Genomic DNA, 26,403 nt, shown 5'->3' with positions numbered 1-26,403 from the left:
TATTTGGGAATCTACCTACCAAAGGAAAGTCAGGAATTATATGAGCAAAATTACAAAAAAGTTTTCACACAAATAAAGTCAGACTTAAATAATTGGAAAAATATTAAGTGCTCTTGGATAGGCCGAGCAAATATAATAAAGATGACAATACTCCCTAAACTAATCTATTTATTTAGTGCTATACCAATCAGACTTCCAAGAAAATATTTTAATGATTTAGAAAAAATAACAACAAAATTCATATGGAACAATAAAAAGTCGAGAATCTCAAGGGAATTAATGAAAAAAAAATCAAATGAAGGTGGTCTAGCTGTACCTGATCTAAAATTATATTATAAAGCAGCAGTCACCAAAACCATCTGGTATTGGCTTAGAAATAGATTAGTTGATCAGTGGAAAAGGTTAGGTTCACAAGACAGAATAGTCAACTATAGCAATCTAGTGTTTGACAAACCCAAAGATTCTAAATTTTGGGATAAGATTTCATTATTTGATAAAAACTGCTGGGATAACTGGAAATTAGTATGGCAGAAATTAGGCAAGGACCCACACTTAACACCACATACCAAGATAAGATCAAAATGGGTCCATGACCTAGGCATAAAGAACGAGATTATAAATAAATTAGAGGAACATAGGATAGTTTATCTCGCAGACTTGTGGAGGAGAAAGAAATTTGTGACCAAAGATGAACTAGAGACCATTACCAATCACAAAATAGAAAATTTTGATTATATCAAATTAAAAAGCCTTTGTACAAACAGAACGAATGCAAACAAGATTAGTAGGGAAGTAACAAACTGGGAAAACATCTTTACAATTAAAGGTTCTGATAAAGGCCTCATTTCCAAAATATATAGAGAACTGACTCAAATTTATAAAAAATCAAGCCATTCTCCAATTGATAAATGGTCAAAGGATATGAACAGACAATTTTCAGATGAAGAAATTGAAACTATTACCACTCACATGAAAGAGTGTTCCAAATCACTATTGATCAGAGAAATGCAAATTAAGACAACTCTGAGATATCACTACACACCTGTCAGATTGGCTAAGATGACAGGAAAAAATAATGATGAATGTTGGAGGGGATGCGGGAAAACGGGGACACTGATGCATTGTTGGTGGAGTTGTGAACGAATCCAGCCATTCTGGAGAGCGATCTGGAATTATGCCCAAAAAGTTATCAAACTGTGCATACCCTTTGATCCAGCAGTGTTTCTATTGGGCTTATATCCCAAAGAAATACTAAAGAAGGAAAAGGGACCTGTATGTGCCAAAATGTTTGTAGCAGCCCTGTTTGTAGTGGCTAGAAACTGGAAAATGAATGGATGCCCATCAATTGGAGAATGGCTGGGTAAATTGTGGTATATGAATGTTATGGAATATTATTGCTCTGTAAGGAATGACCAGCAGGATGAATACAGAGAGGCTTGGAGAGACCTACATGGACTGATGCTAAGTGAGATGAGCAGAACCAGGAGATCATTATACACTTCGACAACGATATTGTATGAGGATGTATTCTGATGGAAGTGGATTTCTCTGACAAAGAGACTTAATAATAAGTTTCATTGGAGAAATGATGGACAGAAACAGCTACACCCAAAGAAGGAATACTGGGAAATGAATGTGAACTATTTGCATTTTTGATTTTCTTCCCGAGTTATTTTTACCTTCTGAATCCAATTCTCCCTGTGCAACAAGAGAACTGTTCGGTTCTGCAAATATATATTGTATCTAGGATATACTGCAACATGTTTAGCATATATAGGACTGCTTGCCATCCTGGGGGGGGAGGAGGGAGGGAGGGGAAAAAAAACGAAACATAAGTGATTGCAAGGGATAATGTCGTGTAGAAATTATCCTGGCATGGATTCTGTCAATGCGAAGTTATTATTAAATAAAATAAAATTTATAAAATAAATAAATAAATAAATTTCATCTGTTATCATTATTCCATCCTTATCCATCAACATTACTTCTATGATTTTCTCCTTGCCTCAAACATACCTTTAAAGGGTCAGTTTTGTTGTCCTTAATAATTGTCAGCAGCTTCAGTTGATCCTAAGCTTTTAATGCTCCTAACACTGTTTGTGGGGTCATTTATTCTTTTGTATTCATCTGTTACTTAACCTAAATTCCAATTTCTCTTTTTCTCTACATATCTTTGTTGGTTGATGAACTTTGTGAAACCATTTAATCTTTATTTCCCCTTCACACTAGAATCACTCAGTTATGCCTTTAGAATTTCATTCTTCAGAGCATTCCAACTCCTCTTGAGCTGACATTAAGGCAAGTAAATAGTGTATCATATGATCTATTTTTGGTAGAGTGAGGATATATATATATATATATATATATAATATATATATATATATATATATATATATATATATATAACTTTAATATATGTCTGGACAATTGACAACCTCCAGGCTTCCTCACCAGAAAGTACTCTAGGATACCACTATTTTTTTGTGATCAGTTCCAACTGACCAGATGATATGTAATAAATGCACATGAAAATCATTTGTTTCTCCTTCAATTTGAACAAAACTCTTCTTTACCAGATTTCATCACCTTGTTCCTGAATTTCTCATATAAGCATATATTCTTAGAATGGAATGCTATTATTCTACAAATCCTTATCTATATTCCATTCCTTTTTTAAAACTTATACATTTCCAAACTATATTCCAGTTATATTTCACTATCTCTTAAGAGCTAACATTTATATGATACTTGACAATTTGAAAATGTCCAATTCACAAACACTAACAGGATAAATGACTAGACAAGAATTCCATAGCTGGTAACTACCTGAAGTGAGATTCAGACTGAGATCTTCTAGATTCAAGGCAACATTTCATCCACAGGCCACCTAGCTGCCTTTTACTTTATGCTCTCTTAACACCAGTTGGGATCTTCTTCAATTCTTTTTCTTATGTTGCTTCCCATTTAAATATTTTATTCCATTATTTCAAGGATAAATTCATTTTCCTTGGTAAGTTGAAAAATAGAAATGCAGTCCCCCTGCTATACAAACTTCCTCTAGCACAGGGACTAACTCCTGTTTTTCAACCTCAGATCTCATGCTTGAAACTGGAAAAACACAATCACTCTCTTTCTTAATAAAAATTTTTTTTTGCCTTCCATGCTTGTAATAAAGTAGTATTTCAGTTCGTTATCAATCCTGTTGCTTATTCTCATGGCTAGCCCTTATGGCTAAATATTTTGGTAAATGCCTGTAAATGCCTTCACTAGTGAAGTGCTCAGCTACTAAATGTCCCTAACTGAGGCATGTCCCATTTATCCTTTTTCTTTCTTTTTTTTTTTTTTGAGATAGAATGCTCAATTGCTTTTTTGTGGCTACAAAAAATAATGATGATTAAATGATAATGATAATAATAATGTAATATTAGGTTACATTCATAAAATTGTGTCCTGAACAAGGAAGTTAATAGTCCTTCTGAATTCTACCCTATTACTTATAAGAGGAAGTATCTAGAGAAAGGTTTTTATTGAGAAAATAAATGTCAGAGTGCTAGGATATCATCTGATTCAATTAAGTAACTGATCTGTAATAAGCACTTACATGGAAAACCCTTATCCTTCTTAGAACTTACTATCTTGTTTATATGAAGTAGATATATGGCAATAAAACTTCTTTTTTTATTATAACTTTCTATTGACAGAACCCATGATTGGATAATTTTTTTACAACATTATCCCTTGCACTCACTTCTGTTCCAATTTTTCCCAGCCCTCCATCCACCCCCTCCCCCAAATGGCAAACAGTCCTATACAAGTTAAATATGTCACAGTGTATCCTAGATACAATATATGTGTGCAGAACCAAACAGGAAGAATTGGATTCAGAAGGTAAAAATAACCTGGGGAGAAAAACAAAAATGCAAACTGTTTACATTCATTTCCCAGTATTCTTTCTTTGGGTGTAGCTGCTACTGTCCATCATTTATCAATTGAAATTGAGTTAGATCTCTTTGTCAAAGAAATCCACTTCCATCAGAATACATCCTCATACAGTATCGTTGTTGAGGTATATAATGATCTCCTGGTTCTGCTCATTTCACTTAGCATCACTTAATGTAAGTCTCACCAGTCCTCTCTGTATACATCCTGCTGGTCATTCCTTACAGAACAATAATATTCCATAACATTCATATAGCACATATACTCAACCATTCTCCAACTGATGGACATCCATTCATTTTCCAATTTCTAGCCACTACAAACAGGGCTGCCACAAACATTTTTGCACATACAGGAACCTTTCCCTTCTTGATGATCTCTTTGGGATATAAGCCCAATAGCAACACTGCTGGATCAAAGGGTATGCACAGTTTGATAACTTTTTGAGCATAGTTCCAAATTGCTCTCCAGAATGGCTGGATGTATTCACAATTCTACCAACAATGTATCAGTGTCCCAGTTTTCCCACATCCCCTCCAACATTCCACATTATCTTTCCGTGTCATTTTAGCCAATCTGACAGGTATGTAGTGGTATCTCAGAGTTGTCTTAATTTGCATTTCTCTGATTAATAATGACTTGGAGCATATTTTCACATGGCTAGAAATAGTTTCAATTTCTTCATCTGAGAATTATCTGTTCATATCCTTTGACCATTTATCAAATCAAATCAATGATTTCTTATACATTAGAGTCAATTCTCTATATATTTTGGAAATGAGGTCTTTATCACAACCTTTGATTGTAAAAATGTTTTCCCAGTTTATTGTTTCCCTTCTTATCTTGTTTGTATTAGATTTGTTTGTACAAAAAGTTTTCAATTGGATATAATCAAAATTTTCTATTTTGTAATCAATAATGATCTCTAGTTCTTCTTTGGTCATAAATTCATTCCTCTTCCATAGGTCTGAGAGGTAAACTATCCTATGCTCTTCCAATTTATTTACAATCTCATTCTTTATGCCTAGGTCATGAATCCATTTTGACTTTTTCTTGGTGTATGGTGTTAAGTGTGGGTCGATGCCTAGTTTCTGCCATACTAATTTCCAATTTCCCCAGCAATTTTTGTCAAATAATGAGTTCTTATCCCCAAAACTGGGGTCTTTGGGTTTGTCAAACACTAGATTGTTAAAGTTATTGGCTGCTTTGCCCTTTAAACCTAACCCATTCCATTGATCAACTAGTCCATTTCTTAGCCGATACCAGATGGTTTTGGTAACCACTGCTTTATAATATAATTTTAGATCTGGTACAGCTAGGCCACCTTCATTTGATTTTTTTTTTTCATTAATTCGCTTGAAATTCTTGACCTTTTGTTTTTCCATATGAATTTTGTTGTTATTTTTTCTAGGTCAGTAAAATAGTTTTTTGGGAGTCTGATTATTATAGCGCTAAATAAATAGATTAGTTTAGGTGGTATTGTCATCTTTATTATATTTGCTCACCCAATCCAAGAGCATTTAATATTTTTCCAGTTGGTTAGATCAGATTTAATGTGTGTTGTAAGTGTTTTGTAGTTTTGCTCATAAAGTTTCTGATTTTCCCTTGGCAGATAGATTCCTAAATATTTTATGCAATCAGTAGTTACTTTAAATGGAATTTCTTTTTGTAACACTAACTGTTGGGTATTGTTAGTGATATATAAGAATGCTGAGGACTTATGTGGCTTTATTTTGTATCGTGCAACTTTGCCAAAGTTATGAATTATTTCTAATAGCTTTTTAGTAGAATCTATGGGGTTCTCTAAGAATACCATCTTATCATCAGTAAAGAGTGATCATTTGGTTTCCTCATTGCCTATTCTAATTCCTTTAATCTCTTTCTCAACTCTTATTGCCAAAGCTAGCAATTCTAATACAATATTGAATAGTAACTGTGATAGTGGGCAACCTTGTTTCATTCCTGATCTTATTGGGAATTTCAGTTTGTCCCCATTACATATGATATTTACTGCTGGTTTAAATCGATGCTACTGATTATTTTAAGGAAAAGTCCATTTATTCCTATAGTCTCAAGTGTTTTTAATAGGAATGAATGTTGGATTTTATCAAATACTTTTTCTGCATCTATTGAGATGATCATATGGTTTTTGTTAATTTGGTTATTAATAAATTAATAATTTGGCCAATTATGCTGAGAGTTTTCCTAATATTGAATCAGCCCTGCATTCCTGGTATAAATCTTACTTGAGCGTGGTGTATTATGCTGGGCATGATTTTCTGTAATCTTTTTGCTAATATCTTATTTAAGATTTTAGCATCAATATTCATTTGGGAGATTGGTCTATAATTTTCTTTTTCTGTTTTCAACTTACCTGGTTTAGGTATCAGTACCATGTCTGTGTCATAAAAGGAATTTGGTAGGACTCCTTCATTCCCTATTTTTTCAAATAGTTTATAAAGAATTGGAGTATTTGTTCTTTAAATGTTTGGTAGAATTTACATGTAAATACATCTGGTCTTGGGAATTTTTTTTTAGGGACTTGATTAATATCTTGTTCTATTTCTTTTTCTAAAATGGGACTGTTTAAGCAATTTACTTCCTCTCCTCCTCTGTTAATCTGGTAAGCCTATATTTTTGGAGGTAGTCATCCATTTCACTTAGGTTATCAAATTTATTTGCATAAAGTTGGGCAAAGTAGCCCCTTATTATTTCTTTAATTTCCTCTTCATTGGTGGAAAGTTCTCCCTTTTCATTTTTAAGATTACTAATTTGTTTTCCCTCTCTCCTTTTTCTAATCAGATTTACCAAAGGTTTATCAATTTTATTGATTTTTTCATAAAACCAACTCTTAGTTTTATTTATTAGTTCGATAGTTTTTTTACGTTCAATATTATTAATTTCTCCTTTTAATTTTAGAATTTCAAGTTTAGTAATGTATTGGGGGGGTTAATTTGTTCTTTTTCTAGCTTTTTAAGTTACAAGCCCAATTCATTGATTTTCTCTTTCTCTATTTTATTCAAGTAAGCCTCTAAGGATATAAAATTTCCCCTTATTACTTCTTTGGCTGCATCCCACAAATTTTGGTATGATATCTCATCATTGTCATTATCTTGAGTGAAATTATTAATTGTGTCTATAATTTGCTGTTTCACCCAATCATTCTTTAAGATGAGATTATTTAGTTTCCAATTACTTTTTGGTCTATTTACACCTAACTTTTTGTTGAATGTAGTTTTTATTGCATTGTGATCTGAAAAGAAAGCATTTACTATTTCTGTCTTCCTGCATTTAATTTTGAGGTCTTTATGTCCTAATACATGGTCAATTTTTGTGTAGGTTCCATGAACTGCTAAGACGAAAATATATTCCTTTGTGTCACCATTCAGTTTTCTCCAAAGATTTATCATACCTAATTTTTTCTAATATTCTATTTACCTCATTAATTTCTTTCTTATTTGTTTTGTGGTTTGATTTATCTAATTCTGAGAGTGCAAGATTGAGATCTCCCACTATTATAATTTTGCTGTCTATTTCTTCTTGCAACTCTTTTAACTTCTCCTTTAGGAAGTTAGATGCTATACTACTTGGTGCATATATGTTTAATATTGATATTGCTTCATTGTCTACAGTACTCTTTAGCAAGATATAGTTTCCTTTCTTATCTCTTTTAATTAAATCAATTTTTGCTTTTGCTTGATCTGAGATAAGGATGGCTACCCCTGCTTTTTTGACTTCACCTGAAGCATAATAGATTCTGCTCCAGCCTTTTACCTTTATTCTGTATGTATCTCCCTGTTTTAAATGTGTTTCCTATAAACAACATATTGTAGGGTTCTGACTTTTGATCCAATCTGCTATCTGCCTCCTCTTTATGGGAGAGTTCATCCCATTCATATTTATGGTTAAAATTACTAATTCTGTATTTCCTGCCATCCTAATATCCCCAGATTATACTTTTCTTTTTTTGACCTCCTTTCTTTCTTCCCTAGTATTAAACTTATTGTTCCCACTTACATCATGCAGCTCTCCCTCTTTAGTATCCCTCCTTTCTTCCTTTGAATCCCTTCCCCTTTCTTGTACCCTTCCCTTATTACTTTTTTTCCTTTTCCCTTTAATGAGGTAAGAGAAGATTTTCTGCAAAACAAATGTCAATTATTTCCTTTTTGAGCCAACTGTGACAAGAGTAGGATTCACACAATGTTCCTTCCCCTCTCTAAGTTACCTCAGATATGATAGGTTTCCTTTGCCTCATCGTCACATATAGTTTCCCTCTTTTTATCTCACCTTTTCCCTTTTTCTGACACTATCCCCTTTCCATTTCTACTTCCCTTTTTTATGTTATATCAGCAAAATCAAATTATACATGTGGTTTTATGTATATCCACAACCCAAATATAGTTCTCAAGAGTTACTTTTACCTTTTTCTACTTCTCTTGAGTCCTATTGTTGGAGACCAATTTTTTTTTCTTTAAGTCTGTTTTTTTTCCTTAGAAACAAATGGAATTCCTCTGTTTCATTAAATGTCCATCTTCTTCCATGGAAAAAAATGCTCATCTTAGCTGGGTAGTTTATTCTTGGCTGCATTCCAAGTTCTTTTGCCTTTCGGAATATCAGATTGCAGGCCCTTCGATCCTTTAACGTTGAGGCAGCCAGATCTTGAGTGACCCTTATTGTGGTCCCTCAGTATTTGAATTGTTTTTTCCTGGCTGCTTGTAATATTTTTTCTTTGGTCTGAAAATTCTGAAATTTGGTCACAATATTCCTCGGAGTTTTTATTTTAGGGTCTTTTTCAGAAGGTGTTTGATGAATTCTTTCAATGCCTATTTTACCTTCAGGTTCTATTACTTTTGGGCAGTTCTCTTTGATGATTTCTTTCAAAATAGTATGTAAGCTCTTATTTTTCATCATAATTTTTGGGTAGTCCAATGATTCTCAGGTTATTTCTCCTAGATCTATTTTCCAGGTCTGTTGTTTTTCCAAGTAAATATTTGACTTTTGACTTTTTTTCCCCAATCTTTCATTTTTTGGTTTTGCTTGACTGATTCTTGATGTCTCAATGAATCAGTTAGTTCTATTTGTTCAGTTCTGATTTTTAGTGAGTTATTTTCTTCATTAGCTTTTTTTACTTCTTTTTGTATATGTCCAATTGAGTTTTTTTTTTTTTTTATTGAGTTATTTTCTTTTTCCAATTCACAAATTCTGTTTCCCTGCACTTCTTGGGAGTTTTTACCTTTTCCAATTCACATTTCAGGAAGTTGTTGCTCTCTTACATAGCTTCTCTTTCCTTTCCCCATTTTTCTTCCAGTTCTCTTTTAAGGTTTTTAATAGTCTCTTCTAGGAGAGCCTTTTGTTTTGGGGACCAACAATTGTCTGGAGACTATCTGTTATTAGTCTCTTCAGGGTTGAAAAGCTGCTCTCTTTCTGTATAGAAACTATCCATTGTCCTTTTGATTTTTTTACTCATTTTTTTTTAAAGCCTGTAGCGTCCACCTTTAGGGCCAGGAGGTTACCAGCTTCCTCTCCAGAGCAGTGATAGGTGTATAGACTGGTAGCTGTCCTGCCAACAGGCTACAAAAAGCCGTGAGATACTGGAGTGCTCTGGGAAAGAGTTCCCCACCCGGATGTAAGTCAGGCCTGCAGGGCCCAGCTGGGAAAGTGCCCTGCAAAGAACCCTGCTTAGTGGGATAATGACTGCCCTGGGGCTAGATGTTGAGCAGTGAGAGTTTCACTACCCCAAGCCAAAGCCTGCCCTGGGGCTGTGGGTATTGGCAACTGAGCAGTGAATGGCCCTGCAGGGACCAGAAGTTTCTCTGCCCCTGGAAGCACAGTCCTGCTGGGGAAGTTCTTTTGCCCCAGGCCGAGCCCCACTCTGTGCAGATTAGAGGCTGCCTCAGGCTGTGTCCCACTGCCGTGTAACTGCTCCCTCCCTCCCCCCCAAAGCCCAGTACTACAGGATTTGTCTGCAGGGCTGCGTTACAATCTTCCAGAGTCACTTCTGGGTTTGGGTGATTAAAGCCAGATTGTGTTAGGTTCTGGCGTTTTTTAGAATACTCTCTGTTTTAGGCTTTCATTTCTCTGCCTCTTTACTGCTTTGTAATCAAGGCAAAGCAGTTAGCCTATAGCAGAGTCGTCTCTATAACTTCTCTAGCCACAGAGATCACCCCTGCCTCTGTTGTGCTCAGGACACTAGTCTCTCGCTGCCTGCTTCCTGGCCCCTCAGGACAAACCTTTCATGGCGATCTTCCAGATTACCTTTGGCTGGTAAGTTGTAGTGCTTCTAATCTTCATGAATTTTAGAAGTGAAGAGCTATTTTTGACCCTGAATTTAATAGTTGGTTGAGGGGATGAGAGGAGCTTAGAAAGTCACATGTGCCTTCTCCACCATCTTGGCTCCGGCAATAAAACTTCTAAACAGAGAACATAGTTCATTTTTGCATTACTATTCCATTGAGGGATTTTTGTGAGTAGTTTTTATTGTGTGTGAGAGAACAAACATTGACTATTTGAGTCAACAATGCTTTTGTCTATAATACATAGGTTATAAAGGAATCTAGTTTCTCCTACAACATAATAAAGAGAAAATTCCAGTTCATTATTTCTCATTCCTGGGTCATGGGTCATACTTATTTTGATTATAGTTTCATTACATACAATATTTTGTAAGAGTGAAACAATGAATATATGTGTGTGTGTGTATAGATGATAATTTAAGTATCTTTTTATGTGTTGCATCAACACTTATTAACTTTTTATGATCATCTCACATATTTTAGAATGGATCTGCAATATGTCAGTATCTTTTTATGTGTTGCATCAACACTTATTAACTTTTTATGATCATCTCACATATTTTAGAATGGATCTGCAATATGTCAGTGTTCATTTTATGTTCTATTTTCTAAAATGGTAGTTCATTGTCCTGGTAAGGTAATCTATTAAATAGCAACATTTCAACTTCAAATAACTATTTCTGAGCATTTATTAGTCTCTTTGGCACTTATCCAATATTCAAAGTATTCTCTGAATTGATTTTTCTGACACATTCTCTACTTCTTCTTATTTCATATTTTAAAAAAACTATTTTTTCTAGTAAATAACTTAATACAAATTAGAGTAAAGAAAAAAGTTATAAACCAAATTAATGCATGACTAACCTAAGTCAAAGAGCATTTACTATATGTCAGGCAATGCGTGAAATACTTTCTGCCATGTGAAAGCTTCATGAAAAAAGTTTTTAAAGATTCTACTCAAATAAAATATTTCACTATAAACTTAAAGGAAGAAAGATCAGAAAATTTTTCTTTGAAACTGAAATTAATAAAAGTAAACATCAATTAATGTTACTATTTATCATTCCTCACCTCTCATTCCTCACAGATAGCTCATAAGGATTCTCTAAAGACCTAGGTGTTTTTCATATTTAATGGAGAGACCTAAAAGAAAAGACAAAAACTTAAAATGTCATAAATTATAAAACCCTAAAATTACATTTTTAAAATAACTCCCTAAGTTCATCTAGTTCAGTAATGTTAACCTACATAAATACACTTTCAATCAATTGCCATGACTTCCTAATACTTCCAGAAACAAAGGTCCTTCTTTGGCACAAATTGATACTGACATACCTGTTGTAACTAACACCAGAGACCTTCCAGTCCTGAGCATTATCACTGGTTGTTGCCTATGTCTATAAAAGTACTCTTTCCTCATACCTTATACCTGGTTACCCTGGTTTCCTTAAAGTTCCAGCTAAAATTCCACCAATTAAAGGGATTCTTTTCTGACACACTTCCACTCCCTTAATTCTAATATCTCCTGCTATGAATTATTTCTATTTTATCCTGTATATAACCTATCTGTATATAATTATTCTCATTGTGTTTCCCCTCAGATGGTAAGCTTCCTTGATAGTCCAACCTGTTTTTTAGCTTTTTTGTATTTCTAGTGGATTTTTTTTTCAAGAAAAGGAAAAAACAAAATCCTTGCAACAAATATGCATAAGCAAGCCAAACAAAATCCTGCACTGACCATTGCAAAAATTATTTTTTTATTTGTTTTTTTAAAAATAACTTTTTATTGATAGAACACATGCCAGGTTAATTTTTTACAGCATTATCCCTTGCATTCACTTCTGTTCCGATTTTTCCCCTCCCTCCCTCCACCCTTTCCCCCAGATGGCAAGCAGTCCTTTACATGTTGAATAGGTTACAGCATATCCTAGATACAATATATGTGTGCAGAACTGAACAGTTTTCTTGTTGCACAAGGAGAATTGAATTCAGAAGGTATAAATAACCCGGGAAGAAAAACAAAAATGCAAGCAGTTTATATTCATTTCCCAGTGTTCTTTCTCTGGGTGTAGCTGCTTCTGTCCATCTTTGATCAATTAAAGCTCTCTTTATTGAAGAGATCTACTTCCATCAGAATACATCCTCAAACAGTATCATTGTTGAGGTATATAATGATCTCCTGGTTCTGCTCATTTCACTCAGCATCAGTTCATGTAAGTCTCGCCAGTTCTCTCTGTATTCATCCTGCTGGTCATTCCTTACAGAACAATAATATTCCATAACATTCATATACCACAATTTACTCAACCATTCTCCAATTGATGGGCATCCTTTCATTTTCCAGTTTCTGGCCACTACAAACAGGGCTGCCACAAACATTTTAGCACATATAGGTCCTTTTCCCTTTTTTAGTATCTCTTTGGGGTATAAGCCCAGTAGAAACACTGCTGGATCAAAGGGTATGCACAGTTTGATAACTTTTTGAGCATAGTTCCAAATTGCTCTCCAGAATGGCTGGATGTGTTCACAATTCCACCAACAATGTATCAGTGTCCCTGTTTTCCCACATCCCCTCCAACATTCCACATTATCTTTCCCTGTCATTCTAGCCAATCTGACAGGTGTGTAGTGGTATCTCAGAGTTGTCTTAATTTTATTGCAAAAATTATATGTGTCACATTCTATATATTGAGTTCATAACCTCTCTGACAGGAGAAGGTAGGTAGCATTCTTGATAATTGCTACTCTGGATGGATGGCTGGTATCCAAGTGATCTAAGGTCTGAAGTATTTCACAATTCTATTTTAAAAAGATCATTGTCATAATATAAATTGTTCTGTTTATGCTCATTTTATTATGTATCAATTCATATAAATCTGTCCAGGTTTCCTTGAAGTTGTTCCTTCAACAATTTCTTCATATCATTTCATTACATATAGTATACAATAATGGGATAGTTTCATGCAACAAAGTTTTAATTTCTGTACCACATATGACTCAAGTTTTTATTCAGGATTGCGAGATTTCTCATTGTATTTTGGGTTTTGCTCATTCCTTCACCCTGCTCTCATACTATCAGATTAACTCTAGGATAGAGCATCAACACACTTACATCCAAACTCTCTCAGATTCTTAGGGGTTAATCTTGTTAAATGGAAATGCATCTGTTCTTTCACCATTTTAGCTCTTGATGCCCTTCCAATGTCTTTTCTATCTATACAACCAATCACTCACAAGGAAATGCATCCATACAGTGAAGGTTATTTAAAAATAGCCAGTCACAATTATTACTCATTTAGATTATAATAGAAAAATCTATTTAATAATAAAATTAACAATGTTTTTTATATTAATATATTAAATAATATATTATAATATATATAAAAACCTAAATCACAATTTTTCTGTATTGTTTTCAGTAACTATTGTGAAGTAGTGAATACTAGAAACAAACTTATTAGGATTCTGGCATTAAATATATAAAAAAAGGAAAACATGAACTTAGTGGATTGCATAACTGTTTCAGGCTTTAGTTTTATTAGTCTATTCATAAATAACTGAACTACACAAAACTTCATTGCTTGGCTATTGAGACTCATCATTCTTCAGAAGAAGAAATCTTATCTTTAAGGCTCTTTCAATTAACTATCCACCTTAAATGGCGCTAGTTTAAAAATACTACTTCTAAAAATAGTTCTCTTTAAGACAGATAATTGCCACACTCACAACCGACTATAACTGGACTATATGGCCCATCCCAGTCAGCTGTTTACTTACTTAGATACTATACTGTACAATCAGAATGAAGCTAATAGAAACAGATGGTGTACTGTAGGCTAAATGAAAGTACAATTAAATGAACTCATAAATTGTGGTTAAATGTACTCAAAAATAATAGTTATTAATGGTTGTTCATCGGTGTGGAAAGCCATCTCTAATGAAATACCTCAGGATGGATCTTTTCTTGGCCTTATATTGTTTCATCATCATTGTCGTCAATTCAATTCCTTGGATAATAACACAATTTTGTTTGTTTCAATTTAATTAACTCAGAACCAAAGTGGATTGACTGAGATCAGCCTTGAAGAATGTCTCTAGAAGTAGCTTCAACCTTATTTTTGTTTGTTTATCTGTTAGTTTTTAACACATCAAATACTTGGAAGAAGAAATACTGTTTGTATTATGTATGTAGATAGCAGGAAATCAGACCCTATTAATAACTAGATGACAAAAAAAATGATATCCTTAACTATCTCAACAAGTTAGAAGGGTAGACTGTTATCATTAAGATAAAAAAATATATGAGGAAAAATAAAAATTCAAAGATTATCTTAAAATATCAACTATATATGTAGAGACTAGAGGTGGTCTAGTTAGGGAATAGTTTCAGTGTACTACAAACTTAACATGACTCAGTAGTGTAAAATGGACCTCAAAAATGCTTATGATTATTTATGTATTTATTATGTATTATGTATTTATGTACTTATATCATACATATTATATCATATCTAGACTACAATGGAAAAGGAGAGACTTATACTCATATACAATATACAAACTATACTCATATTTTACTCACAATCAGATCACATCTGGAGCATTTAATTCAGGTCTGGACATGTGTTTTATAGAAAGGACATTGATAGATTGGAAGATACATATTCCAGAGGAGGTCTGTGGAAAACTGAAGGAAGAAGTGATGTTTTTTTTTTTTTTTTTTTTTTTTGTCTTGAGTGATATCTAAGTTAGAATTCAATTCCAGTTCTTTCTTACTATAAGTCCAGTGTTCTACCCATATAATGATGCCTTTGTAATAGGTAGAGTTTACTGTCAGGCATTTGGGGTTCAATGTAAAGACACATTTAATAATAAAGCAGCTAAAAAGTAGAATAAGATGCCTTCAATGGCATTAAGTTTACTTTCACCAAAGATCTTGAAGAAGATGCAGGATGACTTTTTCAAAAAGGTTACAAAAGGGAATAATCTGCATGAATATTGACTCAGTCAATGAGTCAGCAAACATTTATTAAATGCAACCTATTTTTAAGTCAGTGGAATATTTGGGGGGGAAACAACAATCTGGAGATTTACATGCTATCATTATCTACCCTTTGAATTTATTTTTTTTTATTATAGTGTAAGACTCCAGGTAAATACTTGTCTTAATAGTCATAGTTTAGAGGCTTACAGTCTTAGATTTGCAGATATAATCCCCAAATATACATCTTATTTTCTGATTTTAATTAGTTGTTAATTTTCTGAATCTATTATTCTCTTCAGTCTTTGACAATCAGCAGATATGAAATGAGAACCTATTTATCTAAGGTTTCAGAATCATAGATCTAGAGTTTGAAGAGATCCCAGGAATCTTATCACAGAATTGAGAAAATTGGGATCCTGCAAATATAATTTATTTATTTATCTATTTATCTAAAGACACAAAGGAAATAAGCATCAGAAGTGATGCAGAATCAGGTCCTCTTGACTCCCTCTCAACTAATACAAATTGATACTTATCCAAACTATCTCACTCCCACATCTCTTCTTCATGCACTGCTATAAACCCACCACAGGGAGAGTACCCTTTCCCATTCATATTGCTGAAGATATTTTTCATGCTGCTTTTTTTGATTTTGGGTTTTTTTTAATAATACATTTCTGTCTATTCAAGCCCACCATGTGCCCCTCAGTTAGTCTAACCATGATTCTCAACTTACTTGTTTGGCATCCGTTTTGTTGCATGACACAGAAGCAGTGTGGTATCACTGGAAAAAATATTAATGATAAAATTGTGTGCTTTTCATTTTTTGTCTATTCAATATGAGTGCATATTTATTTTTATTTATGTATTTTATAAATATAAATATGTATTTTTCATATTTATTATAAGGATTTTGCTTTTCTTCTCCCCTCACCCATAGGAAGGGGACAAAAATAAAAATAAATATTTGATCATTTGAAAAACATTAGTTAAAAATATTGCACAGATTCAACCATCTTTAAAATATTTTCAGTTGTGTGTGTGTGTGTGTGTGTGTGTGTGTGTGTTTGTGTGTGTGTGTATGTGTGATTGTGCCCCTATGGTGGTATTTTTCTGTTCTTTTTACCTTTCCGGTTCCTCCTGAATCTCCCTTTAAATAATGTAATAATAACAATAAAAAATTATGAAGCTTCAAAACTTCTTCAAAAATAAAATGATGTGTTTTTATTTCAGAGGGATATTTGAAATCAAGAAAGACAATGTGCAATTTCCCACAGGCAACCTAAGCCATACTTTCTTCTCCTCTTAATTCCAGATCCAGGTAATTAACTGCTCATTTGCAATGTCAGTCTAAGGTAGATATACTGATGTGCTGTGGACCAATCATTCAATTGTATATCATAAAAAAAGTTATACTTTCTTAATTTAAATTTATTTTTGAATTGGTAGATTAAAATTTCTTTGATTTTGGATATCATTTAGGAAGCGCTACATTCCAGATCCTACTACAGTCATCATCAAACAGAAGCATCTGGAAGAATCCCTCTTTTCAATTACACTCTGGAAATGTAGTGGACATATTCCACTATGCTGGCAAAGACCTTTGGCATGCAGACATCACCATGATTTATTCTTCACTTGATAATAATCAAAGGGCTATTGAACAAATTAATTTCTGCAGTTATATCTTCTAAGGAATCCTGAATGATTTTTAACATATGAAAGACATATGTCTTTCTTTTGGGAAGACAGCCTTTTAAGGTGACACCTTGCTCTATCAAATCAAATGCTTTTTTTGTAGTCAACAAACAGCAAGTCAAATATAATTTTGAATTTTCTTTACCTTTCAGTTAATTGCATAACTGTAAAGATACAAACTGCTATGCTTAGGCAAAATTATGTTTCCTCCTTGGACCTTTGATGCCTATGAGGATTGCCTTTATAAAGATGTTACAGAGATTCGTAAGTAATTATATGTTATTTTGATTGCTTTTCGTTCTCAATAAGGTCCTAATTGTTTTTCCTCAGGCCTTTGCCATATGTTCCTTTCACATAGATATACTGAGGATCAGTCAAATCATGTTACTTCCAACATGGACTTCTCTTCATGCTTTATCTTTTCCAACTCTACTCCCTATCTTTGTTTTCTCTTGGGCCATTTTTACTTCTTTATTAAAGAATGTCACATAGAAAAGGTCTTAGCTTTGTTCTATTGATCCTAGAAAAAAAAAAAACTAGGAACAAAGAAATACAAGGCATTTACAGCATTGTACAGCAATCTATTATATTAAAAAGAGAATGGATGTGATCCCAATAGCACATCACCACTCACCCCAACTTATTTTTTCTTTCTTTGGCTTCATGTAATAGGGTATTCTTATACACATATTATGTAGTATCTTATATTGTTGATTCATCAACATATCTGTTTATAACAATGTAAGTTCAAGATTGAATTCATAAAGATAAATATTCAAAAACTATTAATGTGCTAGGCAATGAGAAAAACAGAAATATTAGATAAGCAACAAATCCCTGTCTTCATGAGGATTACATTCTAGGATGTAATATGAAATATACACAGAATTCTGCCACTTACTTCTATGTAACCTTGAGCAACTCATTTAACTTCTCAGAAATAAGATACCTGAATTACAGACCTGTTAGTCCCGTTAGTCTGCAAATGATAAAGCAAAATGTTATTTCTTTTTATTTTAATCATTCTAGTTATAAGAGCTCTTAAGTTGGTAATGAGATACTTAAACAATGACCACACATTTAAAATCAGCCAGAGTCAGGAATTCAGGTTAAGGGAAAAATCTTCAATCTTTATTCTTTCATGGTGAAGGGGGATTGCGATACCAATATGGGCAGCTGTGACAGGAAACCAGCCAGCAGAAGTGAAGGGGGATTGCAGGTGAAAGTGGGATTGGAGGTGAAGGGAGGGGGTCACAATAGCAATGCGAGCAGCTGTGCCAAGAAACCAGCCAGCAGTCTCTCTTTCTGCTTCCCTTTACACTCCCCTGCCTCCACCCACCAAAATCGTCATTTCCTATACAACACATCAGGACTTACACAAAGAGTGGGCGGAAGCCATTCTTTCTCCAAGCATATATATTAATAGAGTATGGTCCAATTGCTATTTAGCCTCATGTGCTTGGGACCTCAGTGCATTAACTCAAGCCTCAGCCCATTACATCTCCTGCTTTCTTTTGTTTTAGAACACAGGTGGTCATGCCATCCCTGACTCCTCAGGGAGGTCAGAGCCCCCAAGGGAAGGTGATCACACCCTCCCTGACTTCTCAGGAAAGGAGGTGAAAGCATTGAAAAGGAGATAATCATGGCCTCCCTGAGATCTCAGGAAGGGAGATGAAATGCTAGCAGGTTTCTGGGCTGAAGGGTCTTATTATGCACAAACCCATCAGCATGGGAGGTATTACACAAACACATAGCAATAATGCAGAGGCTATAAGTGATGACCCTCCCCACAGTCAGTACAGGCTTGATGTGGTGTAACAAACATAAATTGTGCATGCAAGTAACGGTATATTCTTGGGTCTTCTCCTTCGTTTCAAGGGTCTGCTCCATCTCTCTGTGATGGACAAGGCGAATATGGCTTGTTAGCACCCATCTGATTCCTTCTCCTCCTATAAAAATACAAGCAAACCCTCTTCCCCAAGCAATTAACCTATCTAATTCCCTCCTATTTACCACTTTCTGGATCTGTCCACATCATCTGGTGATTATCTAAAGATAGTGGAGCTGTTTGCACACTGGACACTGCCCTGTTGTGATAAACAATATAAATCAACATGGTGTTGTAAAAGATTGCCAGAAGTCCTAGAAAGAGAGTATGTAAACAGCAGTCACACATACACTTTCTTCAACAGCCAAGAGATAGTCCAAAACCAATCTATTGTCCATTGTTTCACATATCAGGGAATCCAATGATCCCCCCAAGTTTTTGAAGTCCTGCAAAAGTCTTTTTATGTATTAGGGAATCCAATGATTCCAGCAGATTTTGAAGTCCTGTAATAGTCTTATCATTTCTTAGAAAATCCAGTGATTCCTGAGGACTTTCAAGTCTTATGTCTCAAAGAATCCAATGATTCCTGAGGGTTTTCAAGTCCTACAACAATCTTACGTCTCAGAGAATCCAATGATTCCTGAGGGTTTTCAAGTCCTACAACAATCTTATCATGTCTCAGAGAATCCAATGATTCCTGAAGGTTGAGGGTTTTGAAGTCCAACAATTTTCTATGTCCATGAGTCAAACGCCACAAGTGCTAAGCTCTTTCAACGGTGAGCACTATCAGCAACAGAACCACCCAATATTTCTTGGGTCTTCTCCTTCGTTTCAAGGGTCTGCTCCTTCGTTTCAAGGGTCTGCTCCATCTCTCTGCAATGGAAAAGGCAAATATGGCTTGTCCTTCTCCTCCTATAAAAATACAAGCAAACCCTCTTCCCCAAGCAATTAACCTATCTAATTCCCTTCTATTTACCACTTTCTGGATCTCTCCACATCACCTGGTGATTATCTAAAGATAGTGGACTTGTTTGCAATGGACACTGCCCTGTTGTGATAAAAGGCCTGTATCCTCCCCAATTGTAATCCTGATTGCTTTTCTGTTGGTTGATGACATCAGAATCCTGAATTTCTAAAGATTCTCTCAGTTGCTATCATGCCCCACCTATCTTTTGATTGATACCTTAGAGCTGGGCTTTGCCTCTCATTTCTCTGGGTCAATCTACATTCAGAGGCCCAGTGAAAGCCTCGGTTGCATTTTGGACATGGGGATTGGGGTTTTATTCTCTCACCCTGTCTTCTCATTCTATCTCCATATCTACAATGAGCTCTCAAATGTCCAACTTTTCCACACTGAAAGCATCTACGAGTCTCTCTGGAAGTCTCTTGCCAAAAGGGACCCTGTCTTCCCATGTTGGGATCTTGGGAAGTCTGCATCATAGCCTGGCTAAAAAAGGCATTTGTGCCCACTGTGGCACAGCATCTTATGGACTCCTCTAAAGGAACATCCTTATGTAGTCCTAGTATAATTCTTCTGCAAACTTATTAGAATTTTCTTAGCAAGTTGCCTTTTCAAAATGTCTGTTACTGCATTTTCCCCATTAGTTCTTGTGATAGCTGTCTGCAAATGTCCCACAAAGTCAGCAAAGGGTTCATTTGGCCCTTGTGTTATTTTTGTGAAGGCCTCACCCCTGTCATCTTTATTGTGGAGAGAAGTCCATGCTTTGATAGCATTAGTAGCAATTTGCTCATATGCTGCTATGGAATAATTAATCTGTACTGTGACATCTGCATAGGAACCTACACCTGTTAATAGGTCATAGGTGATTGCAACATGAACTCCACTTTGACTATTTTGTTGGGCTTGTATCCTACAGAGCTCACTATATTCAGAAAGCCACAAGTAGTTTTGTATACATTCTAGGCATACCCTTGCTATAGATTTCCAGTCATTAGGGGTCAAGATTTCAAAAGCCAAATTCTGTAATAACATCTTAACATAAGCTGATGTAGCCCCATAAAAAGTGCAAGCCTTTTTCAAGTCTTTGAAGACTTTTATATTAAAAGGAGCGTATTTTCTACTTTCTTGACCTGAAGAATTAAACTGTTAAATTACAGGAAAAATGTAATGTTGAAATTCCGATATATATCTCCCTTCTGACTTGGCCTTAATTAGTCCCTTTTGCAATCTAGTCATAGGAGCGGCTGGATACTGGGGGAGAGGTGCTAGTGCTGTCCCTCCTCCGCCCCCCCCCCAACTACTTCTCCTCCCTCCATCCTGGAGGGTGGAGTTGATGGAGGAGAGTCTTGCTCTTTAGGTGCTGCTGAAGTTGCCTCAGATTCACCATACTCTTGAGCCTCAATTAAGTCTCCATGCCCTGTGGGGATATGGTCATTAATCTGTTCATTGTCTTCCTCCTTTATCTCAGGCTTCCTCATTTGACTATTCCTATTCTTTCTTCTATAACTTATATGATTTTTTATTATTCTTTAAATAACTTTTTATTGAAAGAACCCATTCCAGGGTAATTTTTTACAGAATTATCCCTTGCATTCACTTTTGTTCCAATTTTTCCCCTCCCATCCTCCACCCCTTGCACCAGATGACAAGCAGTCCTTTATTTATTTTTTTTCCAATTAAAGATATATATTTATTTCTGATCCAAGTACACAAAACTCTTGATATCTCTCCATAGACTCTTGCAGAATCCATGTAATCAAACTTTTTTTTTTTTGCTATTAGTTTTTTTTTCCTTTTTTTTTTTTAAATTTTTATTTAATAATTACTTTATATTGACAGAATCCATGCCAGGGTAATTTTTTTTTAAACATTATCCTTTGCACTCGTTTCTGTTCCAATTTTTTTCCCCTCCCTCCCTCCACCCCCTCTCCTAAATGGCAAGCAGTCCTTTATATGTTGGATATGTTGCAGTATATCCTAGACACAATATATGTTTGCAGAACCGAACAGTTCTCTTGTTGCATAAGGAGAATTGGATTCAGAAGGTAAAAATAACCCGAGAAGAAAAACAAAAATGCAGATAGTTCACATTTGTTTCCCAGTGTTCATTCTTTGGGTGTAGCTGCTTTTGTCCATCATTTATCAATTGAAACTCAGTTAGGTCTCTTTGTCAAAGAAATCCACTTCCATCAAAATATGTCCTCATACAATATCGTTGTCGAAGTGTATAATGATCTCCTGGTTCTATTCATTTCACTTAGCATCAGTTCATGTAAGTCTCGCCAGTCCTCTCTGTATTCATCCTGCTGGTCATTTCTTACAGAACAATAATATTCCATAACATTCATATACCACAATTTACCCAGCCATTCTCCAATTGATGGGCATCCATTCATTTTCCAGTTTCTAGCCACTACAAATAGGGCTGCTACAAACATTTTGGCACATACAGGTCCCTTCCCCTTCTTTAGTATTTCTGTGGGATATAAGACCAATAGAAACACTGCTGGATCAAAGGGTATGCACAATTTGATAATTTTTTGGGCATAATTCCAGATTGCTCTCCAGAATGGTTGGATTCGTTCACAACTCCACCAACAATGCATCAGTGTCCTAGTTTTCCCGCATCCCCTCCAACATTCATCATTATTTTTTCCTGTCATCTTAGCCAATCTGACAGGTGTGTAGTGGTATCTCAGAGTTGTCTTAATTTGCATTTCTCTGATCAATAATGATTTGCAACACTCTTTCATATGAGTGGTAATAGTTTCAATTTCATCCTCTGAAAATTGTCTGTTCATATCCTTTGACCATTTATCAATTGGAGAATGGCTTGATTTCTTATAAATTTGAGTCAGTTCTCTATATATTTTGGAAATGAGGCCTTTATCAGAACCTTTAACTGTGAAGATGTTTTCCCAGTTTGTTGCTCCCCTCTAATCTTGTTTGCATTAGTTTTGTTTGTACAAAGGCTTTTTAATTTGATGTAATCAAAATTTTCTATTCTGTGATCAGTAATGGTCTCTAGTTCATCTTTGGTCACAAATATCTTTCTCCTCCACAAGTCTGAGAGATAAACTATTCTATGTTCCTCTAATTTATTTATAATCTCATTCTTTATGCCTAGGTCATGGACCCATTTTGATCTTATCTTGGTATATGGTGTTAAGTGTGGGTCCATGCCTAATTTCTGCCATACTAATTTCCAATTATCCCAGCAGTTTTTATCAAATAATGAATTCTTTTCCCAGAAGTTAGGGGCTTTGGGTTTGTCAAACACTAGATTGTTATAGTTGAATATTCTGTCTTGTGAACCTAATCTTTTCCACTGATCCACTAATCTATTTCTTAGCCAAGACCAAATGGTTTTGGTGACTGCTGCTTTATAATATAATTTTAGATCAGGTACAGCTAGGCTACCTTCATTTGATTTTTTTTTTCATTAATTCCCTTGAGATTCTCGACTTTTTATTGTTCCATATGAATTTTGTTGTTATTTTTTCTAGATCATTAAAATATTTTCTTGGAAGTCTGATTGGTATAGCACTAAATAAATAGATTAGTTTAGGGAGTATTGTCATCTTTATTATATTCTCTCGGCCTAGTCAAGAGCACTTAATATTTTTCCAATTATTTAAGTCTGACTTTATTTGTGTGGAGACTTTTTTATAATTTTGCTCATATAATTCCTGACTTTCCTTTGGTAGATAGATTCCCAACTATTTTATGGTATCAACAGTTATTCTGAATGGAATTTCTCTTTGTATCTCTTGCTGTTGGGTTTTGTTGGTAATGTATAAAAATGCTGAGGATTTATGGGCATTTATTTTGTAGCCAGCTACTTTGCTAAAATTGTGGATTATTTCTAATAGCTTTTTAGTAGAATCTCTGGGATTCTCTAGGTATACCATCATATCATCTGCAAAGAGTGATAGTTTGGTTTCCTATAGCCTACTCTAATTCCTTTAATATCTTTCTCGACTCTTATTGCCGAGGCTAGTGTTTCTAATACGATATTAAATAATAATGGTGATAGTGGGCAACCTTGCTTCACTCCAGATCTTACTGGGAAAGGTTCCAGTTTTTCCCCATTGCATATGATGCTTACTGATGGTTTTAAATATATGCTCCTGACTATTTTAAGGAAAAGTTCATTTATTCCTATGCTCTCAAGTATTTTTATTAGGAATGGATGTTGGATTTTATCAAATGCTTTTTCTGCATCTATTGAGATGATCATATGGTTTTTGTTTGTTTGGTATTGATATAGTCAATTATGCTAATAGTTTTCCTAATATTGAACCAGCCCTGCATTCCTGGTATAAATCCTACTTGGTCATAGTGTATTATCCTGGGGATGATTTTCTGTAACCTTTTTGCTAAATTTTATTTAAGATTTTAGCATCAATATTCATTAGGGAGATTGGTCTATAATTTTCTTTCTCTGTTTTCAGCCTACCTGGTTTAGGTATCAGTACCATGTCTGTGTCATAAAAGGAGTTTGGTAGGACCCCTTCAATCCCTATTTTTTCAAATAGTTTATTTAGCATTGGAGTTCATTGTTCTTTAAATGTTTGGTAGAATTCACATGTAAATCCATCTGGTCCTGGGGATTTTTTCTTAGGGAGTTGATTGATAGTTTGTTCTATTTCTTTTTCTGAGATGGGACTGTTTAGGATATTTACTTCTTCCTCTGTTAGTTTGGGCAAGCTATATTTTTGGAGGTATTCTTCTATTTCATTTAAGTTGTCGAATTTATTGGCATAAAGTTGGGCAAAGTAACTCCTAATTATTGGTCTAATTTCCTCTTCATTAGTGGCGAGTTCTCCCTTTTCATTTTTAAGACTCTTTCCTTTTTAAAATCAGATTTACTAAGGGTTTGTCTATTTTGTTGGTTTTTTTATAGAACCAACCCTTAGTTTTATTAATTAATTCAATAGATTTTTTACTTTCAATTTTATTGATCTCTCCTTTTATTTTTAGAATTTCAAGTTTAGTGTTTGACTAGGGGTTTTTAATTTGTTCCTTTTCTAGCATTTTTACTTGCAAGACCAATTCATTGACCTTCTCTTTCTCTATTTTATACAAATAGGCCTCTAGAGATATGAAATTTCCCCTTATTACCGCTTTGGCTGCATCCCATACATTTTGGTATGATGTCTCATTATTATCGTTTTCTTGGGTGAAGTTATTAATTATTTCTATGATTTGCTGTTTCACCCAATCATTCTTTAGTATGAGATTATTTAGTTTCCAATTATTTTTTGGTCTACTTCCTCCTGGCTTTTTGTTGAATGTAATTTTCATTGCATTGTGGTCTGAAAAGGATGCATTTACTATTTCTGCCTTACTGCATTTGAGTTTGAGGTTTTTATGCCCTAATATATGGTTAATTTTTGTATAGGTTCCATGAACTGCTGAAAAGAAAGTGTACTCCTTTCTGTGTCCATTACATTTTCTCCAGAGATCTATCATATCTAACTTTTCTAGTATTCTATTTTCCTCTTTGACTTCTTTCTTATTTATTTTGTGGTTTGATTTATCTAATTCTGAGAGTGCAAGGTTAAGATCTCCCACTATTAGAGTTTTACTGTCTATTTCTTCTTGCAGCTCTCTTAGTTTCTCTTTTAAGAATTTAGATGCTACACCACTTGGTGCATATATGTTTAATATAGATAGTGCTTCATTATCCATGCTACCTTTTAGCAAGATATAGTGCCCTTCCTTATCTCTTTTAATTAGGTCAATTTTTGCTTTAGCTTGATCTGAGATCAGAATGGCTACCCCTGCTTTTTTGACTTCACCTGAAGCATAGTAGATTTTGCTCCAACCTTTTACCTTTAACCTGCATGTATCTTTCCCCTTCAGGTGTGTTTCCTGTAAACAACATATTGTAGGATTCTGGCTTTTAATCCATTCTGCTAACCACTTTCTCTTTATGGGGGAGTTTACCCCGTTCACATTTATGGTTAGAATGACCAATTCTGTATTGCTTGCCATCTTGTTAACCCCGATTTATGCTTTTCTCCCTTCTTTCCCCTTTACCTCCCTTCCCAGTATTAAGCTTGTGAGCACCACTTGCTTCTCACAGCCCTCCCTTTTTAGTATCCCTCCCCCCGCCTTAGAGTTCCTCCCCCTATCTTACCCCTTTCCCTCCCAGTTTCCGTATTCCCTTCCGCTTAGCTTATTCCTTCCCTTCTCACTTTTCCCTTCTCACTTTTCAATGAGGTGGGAGTAGTTTCACCATAAATTGAATATGTCTAAATTTTTTCTCTTAAACCCAATTCTGAAGGCAGTAAGATACCCACTATATTCATCCCCCTCCATTCTTTCTCTCAGATATAATAGGTTTCCTATGCCTCTTCATGAGATATACTACCCCCACTTTACCCTTTTTCTGGTACAATGTCCTTTCCACATCAGTTTTTAGAATAAGGTATACATGTATTCTTTATACATCTTTATAGCCAAAATATAGTTCCCAAGATTAATCTTTACCTTTTTAGATTTCTCTTGAGTTCTCTATTTGTAGATCAATTTTTTTGTTAAGTTCTGGCTTTTTCATCAAAAGTAGGTGAAATTCGCTTACTTCGTTGAATGTCCATCTTCTTCCCTGGAAAAAGATACTCATTCTAGCTGGGTAAGTTATTTTTGGTTGCATACCAAGTCCCTTAGCCTTTTGGAATATCATATTCCAGGC

Source organism: Antechinus flavipes, chromosome 6 (assembly GCF_016432865.1).
Source record: "Antechinus flavipes isolate AdamAnt ecotype Samford, QLD, Australia chromosome 6, AdamAnt_v2, whole genome shotgun sequence".
In the NCBI taxonomy this organism is placed as follows: domain Eukaryota; kingdom Metazoa; phylum Chordata; class Mammalia; order Dasyuromorphia; family Dasyuridae; genus Antechinus; species Antechinus flavipes.
Note: the sequence above shows the minus strand (reverse complement) of the source record.